The sequence below is a fragment of the Charadrius vociferus genome, unplaced genomic scaffold (assembly GCF_000708025.1).
Source record: "Charadrius vociferus isolate BGI_N301 unplaced genomic scaffold, ASM70802v2 scaffold153, whole genome shotgun sequence".
NCBI classification, from domain to species: domain Eukaryota; kingdom Metazoa; phylum Chordata; class Aves; order Charadriiformes; family Charadriidae; genus Charadrius; species Charadrius vociferus.
In genome coordinates this window covers 1,283,740-1,297,108 of record NW_009647939.1, presented here as the reverse complement: position 1 = coordinate 1,297,108, position 13,369 = coordinate 1,283,740, and positions in this window count along the sequence as shown.

Genomic DNA, 13,369 nt, shown 5'->3' with positions numbered 1-13,369 from the left:
AGGAAAGTGTGACCATCCTCAGCATGTTAGAATGGGCTCTTCATGGCGTCCTCTCAGACTTGCCAAGGGCGCACCAGTCTATGGTCCAGCTGAAACAAGCATCAGAAGCTTATCCAGGCTTCTCTGCAGCATAGATGCTCTGAACCCAAACACAACGTGGCTACCAGCCAGCAGGGAAAACAAAAAGGAAAAACAAAATTCCTGTGGATCTCAGGGCTCTGTTTCCTATCCCAGTATTCAGTTTCAACACACACATTTCAAGTAACAGCTTAAAAATAACTGATGAGGTTAAGGCCTGTAATAAAAAGCTCCTAAGATGTTTAACTTGTATCAGTGGAGACTCAGCAGAAAATCACCTGAGGATATGGACTGAAGTGCTCCCTACCCCCCAATCCTAAAAGAAATCTGTAACAGAGCAGGCACTTTAACCTAGATTTGACTTCATATCTTTCTGTTCAACAAGTAAAATTACACATCTTTATTTATAAACTGCAATTCAGCTTCTGCAATTGAAAAAGCAGCAGCAAGACTAGAGTGGTAGATGAGGGCAATTTTTGACATAAATTTGGTTTAATATCTGTTTTCTTAAGCAACTGGAATTTTGAATATTCAGCATACAAGCAATCAGTGTTGCTCTAAATTCTTCAGAGATAGGTCCTTTCTGTAGCAGAGGAACAATGCACCATCTGTGTATAAGCTTGACACTAATTGCTAGTACAACAAGCATTAAAGTTGATTATCCAGACTTACAAATTGTAATAAATACAAGTAAAATTGAAGACAGCCTTACCCCCGCCCCCAATGAAGCACAGAATATTTAATACAGAACAAAACATTCTTTTTTGAACACAATTGGTCAGAAGTATCTTGAAGAAATTCAGTTTGTCATTGGTCTATATAATTCCTCCCTGATTATAGCCAATGATCATGACAGGATATGAAGGGCAACGGATTTTGTTTCAGGCTATGAGAAATCAAAGCCACAATAAAAATCCTTTTAATAAAAAAGAAATTCTGAAGGCGTTTAACAACGACCACAAAATTTTTGAGTTTTCAAATATAACCCTATTATTTTTCTAGAGTGATAAAAAACAACAACGAAATTTTTGTACTCTCAGGCTTTGCTTATTCTAAAGTATACCTGGCCAGGTCCTAGCCTCAAGTGCTGGCGTATGATCATACTGCCTAACTGTTGGCCCGCTTTTTGGCATGGGAGCATATCAAAATTAGCGCTTTCCCAGACAAAACCCGTACACAGACTGGGAACTGCATGAGCCAGGGACTATTGTCAGCAACCTTTCTGGAGGAGATTACCTGGTTTTTAAGGGAAGTGAATTAAACTGTGAGGACAGCATTATGATTTTTTTGAAAAATGAGAAGTTTGGAACCAGGCTTCTCAAACACATCGCTACTCGAAGTAGCTCGCTGGCATCAAGGTCAGTCTCAATTAAGACAGGGAAACAGAAACTGACCGGAATGAGGAGGAGAGAAACCTTTCTTAATGTAAGCAGATGAAGATAGTTTCTTCTTCCTTTTTCTATGCCTGTAACAGACATTTGTATTTCCTGTCTGGTTCTATATGCTGTCAACAAATTTTTGCATTAGGAACACTTTGAGTTAACTTAGTCCAAGTGTGATTTAAGATGCCTGGTTAAGACCAATGCACTTCTTCCTCAAAGGCATGCCAAATCTGTAAACCAAGATTCTGGAATATTTTAGTATTGCAAAGGACTACAGCTTCTTATTTAATGTATCCATTTAAAAAATTGAGTTTTTCTTTGCTAATGTCTGTAGATTCAAGCAGTCTATTTTTACCTATGTGAGAATCTAGAAAAATGAAATATAATTTAGCATCCTCAGTTATTTGAACAGGACATTGTAGATGGCTTATAATGTCAAAAAGAGTTATAACGTAAAGGAAAGCTTTTCAGAGGCACAATGGGCATTAGATGAGTAATTACCCTCCAGCACCCACTATTAATTTGTCTTCCCAATCCTACCCAGATCAGAGCCCCATTTTTGTTATTTGGGGTCTGCGGTTTGTGTCAATGACAAGCCACTCAACAAAAGTTTGATGGATCAGTTTAATTCTCTAATATAGCATAAGTACTGGTTTCCCTGAATAAAGGTCTCTGTCAAGGATTGAAAACACATGTGAACCAAAGTCAGCAATCTCCCCACACCTAGGCTATGAAAGCTAAGATACTCGACCAAGCAAAGTCGTACAGAAAGGCTGAACCTTTGAGCTACCAGCTTCTCAGAAAGGAAACAGCAAAGGAGCTTAAAGAGTCAGGAGGGGGAAATCTTTGTGAGGTATCCTTACAGCAAGTAAAGTTAGCATAGCTCTCCGTTTACTCTTCCCCTAAACAGTCTCCCTGCACCTCTCAAGAAGAGGAGCGCACACAACTACTCTGTGGGTACACTGCCGGGCTGCCACAAAGCCATGATTGCCCAGCTGCCCCGAGCAAAGAGCCTGGGGAACGTGCTGTAGCTCCCTCTGGCCCTGTGCGCAAACTCCCCTTCATTCAGAAATCACTGGCTGTAGCTGGGTCACTGTTGCATCATCAGTAAAGAACAGCATTCAGAAATCCATTCCCACGGGTATCTTCAACAAGGACTTTTCTTTGCTCTTAACAATTTCCCGCTTAGTATTTTTGCATAGTTTTGGTCCATAAATGGAGACTGCTCTCACATTTTACTCATTAATAAGTCATCACACTCTCAATCTCATGAGCAGTTTAGGAATCAGTTTCAGCTGCATTTTTCTTCCCTTTCTTATTGCTTCCTCCAGTGTAAGGGTGAGGCACTGCACTGTGACTGTGCTTTATTTGACATCAGTTGTAAGTATCAGGAGGCTGTGCAGTACTAATTCAGAAAAATTTCCAATTGCAATATTGTCAGTATTGTCAAGACCGTCAGCAAATATACAAAATTAGAAAACAGAAATAACTACCATGTTCTTCCAGTGTGTTTACATTATCTATTTTTAGTCTCCAAGTCACATCAGTGTTTATTTTAGCCCACTCCTCATTCTTTTTCTGTCACTATTTCCTGCAAGGTTCCAGATAGTAAATTTAAAAATCCTCTGGTGTTATTACACTCTCTGTCTCAGTAACATGACATAACGGCTTTCCCAGAACTCAAAACTTGATTTCTGCAGCTAAGAATAGTATCATGTTGTTTCTTTCGTATTTGTGGCCATAGGGTTGCTTAAGAGGAGAGCACTTGAATTAATAGGCAATTTCAGCCATTGTAAAACATTAACAATAAATGGACTGTCTTGTAACAGACATAGCCTGAAGTGTATAAATGAGGTATGATTTCTGTATACTGCAACTTAACCATCAGTGTTGATTTTTAAAATCTCTGTGTGGCATGGGTTATTATTGTAATAATTTCTTCTTTAGCTATATTTAGCTGAGTTAAAGACAACATGGGTGTCTCATCTCAAGCCCGCCTAGACAACCACCCATTGATTTATGCATTGTGTCTTTAGATTTAGTTCAAAATAAAAATGTGTTTGCACTAATAATTTATTTCTCCAGGTGCTAAAAATCAACGGTAAATCAAAATTCGCCGAAATGTCAAATCTCTTCACAGTACTGGCTACATTTGGGAGGTGATGTATGATTTCCAAGCTTCTGAAACAATACTTTTATGAGAACAAGACTGGGTCCTCCTGCAGTATGCAAAAAATACTGACTTTGTTTTTAAGTAAGCTCTTGCGCTAATAAAAACTAATAGATCAAAGACAAATGATTCAGAAATTATTCATCCTGTCACAGCATAAACTTGTTACAATGCAACATATTACCTAACTATAGCAAATCTTTCTGTTTTAATTGGAGCTTGAATCACCTTGACCTTTCCTAGCACAGAACAGAGTGCCCCTCTGAACCAACAGCAGCATCTGCATCCTCATTCCATTTTAATCAGAGCTCAATTTGGATTTCTATGTCTCGGCAATCAGTGCATTGCAGAGCAAGGAATCTGCAGAAATAAATGAGATGTTGCCTTGTTCCAGCTGATTAAAACATGATTCAAGGTGACATTTAGGTGACACTACAAGTTATCAGAACAGCAGGGTACTTTACTTTATGAAGGAAAAAAAATGTGAGGGATGTTTATTTCCCCTATCTGAGATAAGTGACAGAATTGAAATGAGAGCACTGGTGTGTCCATGAAAATATATCAGTGTTTAAAGAATCCTATTATTAGACAGAGTGGAAACTACATCTTGGATAAGCCTCCCATACTGTGGGTAATTATCACAAGGCAGAATGCTAATTGCTTTTCGATCTGCTCTGTGCCTCCAATGAGTCTTGTTGAGGGCTACTGGGGCTGTACCAGACACTAACACTTAATGAGACAAAGTTTATCGGAGCACAGCATCAGCTATTACTAAGTGAAGAACAGGAAAAACACACCTTAAAATGAAAAGAGGGGGAAAAAAAAAAGAGAGAGAGAGAGAGAAAACTATGGAACAAGAAGAATGAAACTTAAAATTGTTTTCATTATACTTTCTTTTCACATCCTAAGTAACTACGCCTTCATCGCGGTAAAAATGGTAAAAATTTGTGTGTTATAGCTTGGTTACCTGAAAAGCTGAGCACTTGTTCTGTGTTTAAAAATTTGTGCTTTGTTCTTCTATTTACAAGAGAGAAGTCTACTCATCAGCTAAGAATTCGTAAAGCATTTTTTGGGTTTTTTGACACTACTGACTATTCTGGTTAAGAACTATCAAGGGTGGCAGTCTACACATTTTTTCACTTTCTCATGAAAACTGAAAAAATAAAGAAAATTGAATTGGAAACTATCTTCTGGATATTCTACCATGTCTTCCATGGTAGATTTTAGCTTAAGCCCTGAGACTCCAGCAAATATGTGGGATGGGAAATGTACATGTTGCAGAAAGCCTAACCTGATAAAAATTACCCTTCTGAAGAAAAGCAGGAACATTCCCACATTTTTCCATTTTGCAGTAGTTGCTTTCTTATAATTAGTTCTTTTCCATATAAAACCATCAGTTGTGAACTCAAAGAACAACATAAGCAATATCCACAGAAAGTATTCCAAGTAACATTAAAACACAGCAAGATATATCGACTGCTTTAAAGGCACAACAATGAAGTCACCCAATTTTTGCTGGAAGTCTGCAGGAGAGGGAGAAAGAACTCAGAGGTCAGTGCTTCCACTCCTATATTAAATGCAGCAGCATTCTCCCCTATAAAACAAAGCTAGTGCCTCTGCAGAAAGGCAATGACGACAAAATCGTGGCTGCACCATAAGTTATTTATTGCACTGATACACACTTTGTTTTGCCTGTTTTTCCAACCTTTGATTTAGACAGGGTAAGAAGAAATAATTATAGTGAGGAAGCAGAGAAAGGAGTCTTTGACTTTTGTTTTGCAAAAACCTGTCAGTTCTCTGTCCTGACAGTTTCAAGTGCGGAGGTTAAAAGAGCAACAACAGAGAATACAAGTAAGACCCGTAAGTTAAGGACCTCAACAGCAGTAACACTAAATATGAGTCACAACAGCTGTGAAGATGAAAGCAAACCCAAGTGAGCAGATTGTATCACAAAATTTGAATGCAGATGTCAGTATTTCTGCATACTTGTGTGTGTATGTGTTCACTCACCTTTAAAAGAAAAGACTTTGCCATTCTTAAGTTACCATTTCAAACAGCAAGACAGACTACCCCATAACAATGATTTTAAATCTACTGTTCATAAAGTCTTTAAGTCCTAGTGGTTCACACAAGCTGATGAAGAAAAGCTGGCCTATTGTCAGTAGGCTGCTTTGAGCCTACAGCTCTCTGGACTTCAAAAGAAAAACTTTTAAGGGTCTGATCCAAGAAACACAGAAAAGTAAATCACAAAACCCACTGATTTACATATAGACATTAAACATTAAGCTCATCATCTGGTTTGAATTCTTGTTTCTTTTGTAATCATAACTGTAAGTACATGATATTATAGGCTCTAACCTCTGCTTCTCATAATAGGTGCAAACTTTATTTCTAATAAGTATTTTTAACACCTGAATCATTGTATTAACCTTACATTGCTCCATCTCTAGGGCAATCTCATCCTTCCTCAGAAAAGGTGACCTACTTCTGAGATAAGGTCTAACAATTGGGTTGTTCAGTGACAATACTGCTTTTCTTTTCTTTTTCTTTTCCTTAGTCTGTTTGCCTTAAAAATCCCTTGCCCTCATTCTCACTCTTTTTATCCAAGTAAACTTTTGTCAGCTTGTCTTAATATCAAGTATTATGGCAAATAAGACAAATATGCCTCAGCAGTGACTATAACATTATTCTCTGAATTCTCAGTACAATCAGTCAAGAAAAATGTTTAATTTCATACATCATTTACCTCTTCTATAGGAATCACAGAAGATACTGCGAATGAATTGTAAAATGAAAATTTCATAGTAGCAGGGGATGCATGATGCATGTATAAGATTACCTTTCACCAATTCCTTCCACCTCTCATCATTGTGATCCATACAATGCCTCCCTTTAGAGATGAAACTTCAGAATGAAAACTACAGAAATCCCACAGAAAGGAGAAAGAAATCATTCAGAGACAAAAGGTGGCTACACGGTAGATCTTTGCCCATTGTATGGACACACTGAAACTCATGTGTTTGTGACAGGAATTGAGTAGAACAGCGTTTGAATACTGTTAGAAAAAAAAAAAAAAGAGAGAAAAAAAAGTAAAAAGGCAAGTTTCCTCTACTGGATACAAACACTACAATAAGCATATGACTTCTGCCAAAACATTATCTACCTGCTCCGTCATTTTCTTCCCCCATTTTGTTCTTTTATGAAATAGAAGGTAACAGCAGTATGGCTAAAATGCAACAGAGAGACCTTTAAAGACCAGTACCACAGTGCAACAAGAATCTGTGAAGTTTAGAAAGTCTCTCACCAAGGAATTAGTCTCAGTCTGAAGGGAGCTGCTTCCACCTGCTTACTCTCTAGTTGCACTGACTGTGGCACCAGGCATATAGATGATGAATCTGCTCAAAATGGAAACATCAAGTCAGAAGAAAAAGGCAGTTTTCTCCATCTGTCTTGTGTTCTTCCCCTATTTTCCAAGCATAATATGAAACAGAAGTGATATTTTTTTATATTAAGTATCAATTCTGCTGAATTCTGAAGGCATATTTTCTTTTATCAGAGCCCTGTATCTATTTGTCTTGGAGATACTGAGTCAATCATATTAGCATCAAGGAATTATAGCAGGGTTTTGGCAGTTATGGTAGCAGCTCTTGTTTGCATTGCGGACTACTGTCCAAATGCTTGGGAAGGGTAAAAGTGAGAAAACTCCTGGGCTGAGACGAAGACAGCTTAATAGAGAAGGCAAAAACTGTGCATGCAAACAAAACATATGCACTACATATTATGTGTATTTCTTTAGCCTACATAAATTACAAGGGGGGTAGAGCAATAACAATATGGGTCTAGCAGTTGTTCTTTTTGTACTCTGTGAAGTATGGTTTCAATACTGTGCATTCTGGCTCAGGGTCTCTCTCAGGGGATTTCAGGCAAAGTTTCTATCATATAAAGTGCTTACAGTGTGCTACAGTAGCTGTTACTGCAGTGTAAAGGTTGCGGCATGAAAAAGTAAATGAATTCCAGGAAACACTAAGAGAAATTTTTTAACGCAACAAAACGTTATGTCCCTTATTGCCCGCTATTTATTAACCACTGGCACAATTGATAAACACCCAGAATGTATTTTCCGTCATCCAAAACGTGTATACTTAAGATCAGCTGATTTATTCGAGGCTTTCTGTACTGCATCAGGGCAAAGGTCTGTCGAGGTGAGAACTGCAGCAGAAACGGATTTTTAGGGAAACAGTGTAGCAAGCAAAGCAAACAAAACCATTTTTCTCTTCTGTTTCTACCACGGATCCCTTCCTTCTTCTTTTCCATACATTTCCACCCAGAAAATGTTCCAAAATACATATCTGTTAGAATTCTCACAAAATACATCGGCCTGCATCATGCAGAAGGTAAGAATCAAAACTCACACTGGCCCCTTCTGATCTATGAATATGACACTTACATGCATTTACCTTGAAGAGATTGCTCCAATAACTAGTATTCTCCCTTTTAAAAGGTACTTGGCAATGCTAGCAATGGTGACTTTAAACACAAGGGGTATTAGTAAGGTAATACAATTTTTCTAATTATGCTTCTGTTACCTCCCAATATTAGTTTTTTGAGCACCTAAAGCAAGGGAGAAAGACATCATACACAAACTATATGACGGGGAGAGAAAGGACAAGACTGCAATGGCTGAAATTTTGTGATACCTGTGTGACTTTGAATAGTGCCTCATTATCAGCTATGAAGAAATCAGTTTTGGAACGGATTTGAAGACTTGGGCAACTTCAGGCAAAAGAAAAAATAGCAATTAGTTGCCATATTGTACTGAAAACACTCCAAGAATACCCAAAAAGTTTGCCCAATTTTTCTCTTTTGGTTATCTGCTAAATATGATACATTGTTATGTCCCTTTGCTTAATGAAGAGTTTTGAAGAACCACAGAGATTGAACTCTATTATTGTGAAAAGATCTACCAGATTCAAGTCACACAAACTCTGTATGCAAGGGGCTACACAGCCAACTGCAGCAAATTGGAGCAGTAGTTCAGCATATTTCAAGAGAAACACTCTTCTGCAGCATCTCATAAGATGACCCAGCACCCAGGACTTTATATCCCTAAGTAATACTGTGGAATTCTCTGTCCATGAAGGCATAACCTCTCAAATTCACATATAAGCCTTTATTCTGCATTTTTAAAAACATTTTGAGTGTGACAAATTAACAGCTAATATGGACAAGCATCAGCAATTATCAAGGTTAAAAGACAAGAAAAGTGAAGAGTTAAGTAAGTTAGCACAACTTTGAACTTTATATGTCATGGAATTGTTGCTGCTCTCAGAAATGATAACATTTTGAAATGGAAGATTGTATCTCTTTTTACGCTTTGCTTTTTTAATTCTCTCCAGTGTTCAAGTTTACAAAGGTTAGATGCCAGTATGATCTAGAATAAGACCATTTGTGACTGATTTTGAAAGGTTACTGAGAGGGAAATCTGATGCATGAGAAGCCTCGGGGAAAGCAGCTGACTCCTGTTGTTGTCTAAGAGATCTGATATCCAAATGAAAGACAAAATTGCTGAATTCTTGCCTGGATTTCCAGACAACATATCAGGATATCTAAGCAAACAAATTAGGAACATATTCCCTCCCAGCCCCCTGTATTGTGACAATTTTTTGTCAAAATCTGATACTTGTCAGGTATACTGTGAACATTACCTGAACATCATAAACAGAATCAAAAAAACATGTGCATTTATTCTCTACAAACACAGAAAAGAGTTCAACCTTCACAAGCCCTGCTTAATAAAACAGATAGGATATTACAGTAGAGAAGCAAGGACAAAGTTGGCATTCATCATAGTATTTCTGCAGTTTCCTACCCTTCTATCATCAGGCAGCACCAACAATCAGGGTTAACCTGAGGAAGAGAAAATATTATCCAGGTGTCTGACATAGCACGGTCTAGTCCCATAAATGGCTTTGAATAATAAAGTCAAAATCCTCACTGGGTCCCTGTGGGACATCAAAGCAGAGTACAAAGAACTTTGACCATGTATTCACAGTAACCTGACTTGCTAAACAATGGAGCTGCTGTGCTTTGTATCCAGCAGTTCCCCAGGGAATGTGTATCATTGAAAAGGTAGGAACCAAAGCAATCAAGCTTAGTATATTTGGACTTCAGGAGTATAATATTGTGCAGTGCTAATCAGGATTGAGAGAAAATTTTCAGATGAATAATTTATTTGCCTGAAGTGGAAGTGAAAGTCACCTGAACTGTTTCTGGATAGAGATCTACTCATGGAAGAAATACAAATATAAAATATCTGCCAGTTTACACATTTCATTTGGGTCAAATGAGATATTTTCTATGACTTGCAAAAAAAAAAAAAAATCATTATTTATTTTAGCCACCAACCCAACCAACCATCCACACAAGTACAGCTGACATGTGGCAATTTGCCATGAAACACACATAATTTGTACCCTTGATAAGAACAGATATCCAAACATCACTGTGCAGTCCAGAATAGCAGCATCTAACTACCATTTAGACACAGAAGAGTTCTGATGTAGGGATCTTGTGTCCGATTTCTTCTTCCTCTCAAACACCATGATCTGTACCCCCTCCTCCATTCAGTTTCAATGAAGCTGCAAATTCTAGTGTGACTTTGGGAAAACTGGGACAAGATATACCTGTACTTGACATAAGGGACGTACAGGGATGCCATCTGTACAGAAACCACAGAAACTTGCATGCTCTTACCCCATCTCACAATAGCTTCCTATAAATCAGGAACAACAGAGAGGAAGAAGGCTGACTTCAAGAAGAAGAAATATTTCCCCAAATGAGGTGTGTTGCTGTTTGTGAAAACTTTTACATAGGAATCACATATAATTTTGAAGCTTGTTCTTAAAGTTTTAAGAATATTGTTTCTGCACCAACTTTTCTCCTCCATCATAAGAAGAATATTTTTAGTAAAACTTTAAAATAGAGAAACCTTTAACTATAATTATTGAAATTGGTATATCTTAAGAAGTGTTACCTTTAAATTTCAAGTATCAATTTGGACAGGAAAAAAAAGTGATGGTACTCCAAGAATCTAGAGACATGTTAATTTCTTGATTTAATTGCTATTTCATAAGTTTTACAAATTTTCTTAATTACTTAGATCTACATAAGTCACTATATTGGCCATCTAGGAGTCTAGACTCGCAAATGCAAGGTTATATGAAGCTCCCCTTATCGCTGCACCAAAGTGTTTCTTGCATTATGCCTGTCAGACAGTCCAGCAGAGAATGAAATCCCTAGACTTTTCATCCCTAATCTTTAAAAATAAAGTCTTTGTGGTAACCATTTCAAATTATTATAGATAATGCATGATTTTGAAAAAGGCTGGAACTTCTTGTAATTATACTTTATTATATGAGGAACTTAAAACTACAGAAATAAAAAGGTAGTCTGTTTTTATACGGTTTCTTTTATCAGCCTAACCATGTTTGAGTTTTCACCTTCTGTCTGCTATTTCAGCAACACAAGGGAGTCTGGGAAAAGCCATTTTACTTACAGTTATTTCAGCATTTTATTTAGGCTTAGAGGAATACAAATTAGTTTGAGAGCATCCTGAATATTTTATTTCGAAGACTGAAATAATTACTTCATGCCAAGTGTGAAGACCTACGTCATTCACCCTCCTGAAAGCTGAATTGCACCCACCATTCCAAAAACAGAGAGAAATTAAAAGAGCAGAGAACTGATCTGTGGTTTCCCTGATTCCTCCAAACATTTCCTGAGTGGCCATGCTGCTTCTGCTGAGAACTGTTTGAACTAGAGGATTTGAGAACTTGAGAAGTAGAATTTTTTGTTCACCCTATGAAAGTACACTGATGTCGCAAAGCTTGGTGATTAAATTTACCAGTTTGACATATGATTTCAGAGGTATAGTTTTTAATATTTCTTTCACTTTCTGTATTGAATGTGCCAATAAGGAACTGAGTAGAGACTTTTTTCCCCCTAGTTTCTTTTTAAAAAGAAATAACGGTTTCAGAATTTTATTTTACATCCCTCAAAAATATTTTTTTTTATGAACTGCTAAATACAGATATGAAATTTTGAAAGTCTAGTCAAAACAGGTTTTAGTACTTGAGGTCCCTTGCCATTTATTCAAATTAAGGTTTTGGTAGTAGGGGAGAATTAAGACAAAAAAAATTAATAAAAAAAATTTACATTAAAAAAATTTAACGAAGAAACAAGATATCAGTGCTGCACTTCAGGTGTTTGCTGAAATCCCAGACAGAAGAGAATTAGTAACAACTTAGGCCACCTAGTTAGAAAACACGTGAAAGAAATAAAAACCAGTATATGCTCACTAAATACATCTTCCTGGAGATAGAAAATATTGCTCCCAACCACGCAGGGACTTGACAGTAACTCATGTCATCATAGCCAAAAGACGCAGTAGTCATGCGCATACATGAGACAAGCTTACGTTACCCCAGGGTTCTCACACAGCTATTATTGCTAGATAAATATTACGTGGTCTACTTTTCTTCACCAATAATCAACAGAGGGCAGTGGCAATGCTGATTAGCAGGCTAAAGGGAAGGAGTTTTACCTGATAACATACTTGCTTTATGCAGCTGGCAACACTAATGTAGATATTATTTGCTAATAAGCTTGGTTTCTTGGTGATAATTTTCAATTCAATTAATTCCATTGTGGTTTGAACACATGTAGTTAAACAGGACTGAAGATAATTGTATCTGTAACTCTTACTTTTCAAGGCACCTGCAAGTTGGTAGGTGGTCATTAAACGCGCTTAAAGTGTATGTTATGGAGACAATAGAAGGACTGAATCTAAGGGAATTTTGGTTAAACCTTATTTTAGTTGGGCTTACTCTGCTTACTTTGAAAAATGGTTATACAGAAATTAAACAAAGTACAGGTCCCTATTTTAATTTTTCAGTTAATTAGAAAGCTACCATGATCTGAAATGAACACTAACTAGTATTTATCTTCTCATAGCTTAAAAGAACTTCGAGTAATACAGTTATGTAAAAATCAGGATAAGAAAAGAAGTTTCTATTATATTATTTCTATTGGCTTAAACTCGGCTGGCAGCTGAGACCCAGCCAGACACACCCTCACTACCCACTCGTGGGATGGAGGAGAGAATCAGAAGAGTAAAAGTGGGAAAACTCATGAGTCGAGATAAAGACAGTTTAATAGGTAAAGCAAAAGCCGTGCAGGCAAGCAAAGAAAAATAAGGAATTAATTCACTGTTACCCTTCAGCGGGCAGGTGTTTAGACATCCTCAGGAAAGCAGGGCTCCATCATTTGTAACAGTTACTTGGGAGGACAAATGCCATCACTTCAAATGTCCCCCTCTTCCTCTTTCTTCCCCCTCAGCTTTTATTGCTGAGCATAACATCACAGGGTGTGGGGTATCCCTCTGGTCAGTTGGGGTCAGCTGTCCCAGCTGTGTCCCCTTCCAACTTCTTGTGCACCCCCAGCCTACTCACTAATGGGGCAGCGTGAGAAGCAGAAAAGTCGCTGACTCTGTGTAAGCACTGCTCAGCAATAATGAAGAAGATCCCTATGTTATCAACACTGTTTTGGTCACAAATCCAAAACACAGCACCATAGTAGCTGCAATGAAGAAAATCAACTCTTATCCCAGCCAAAACGAGTACAGAACTTCACTACAAATGGAGTTTAATTCACATCCAGAGATCTCAATTTAACTAATTTT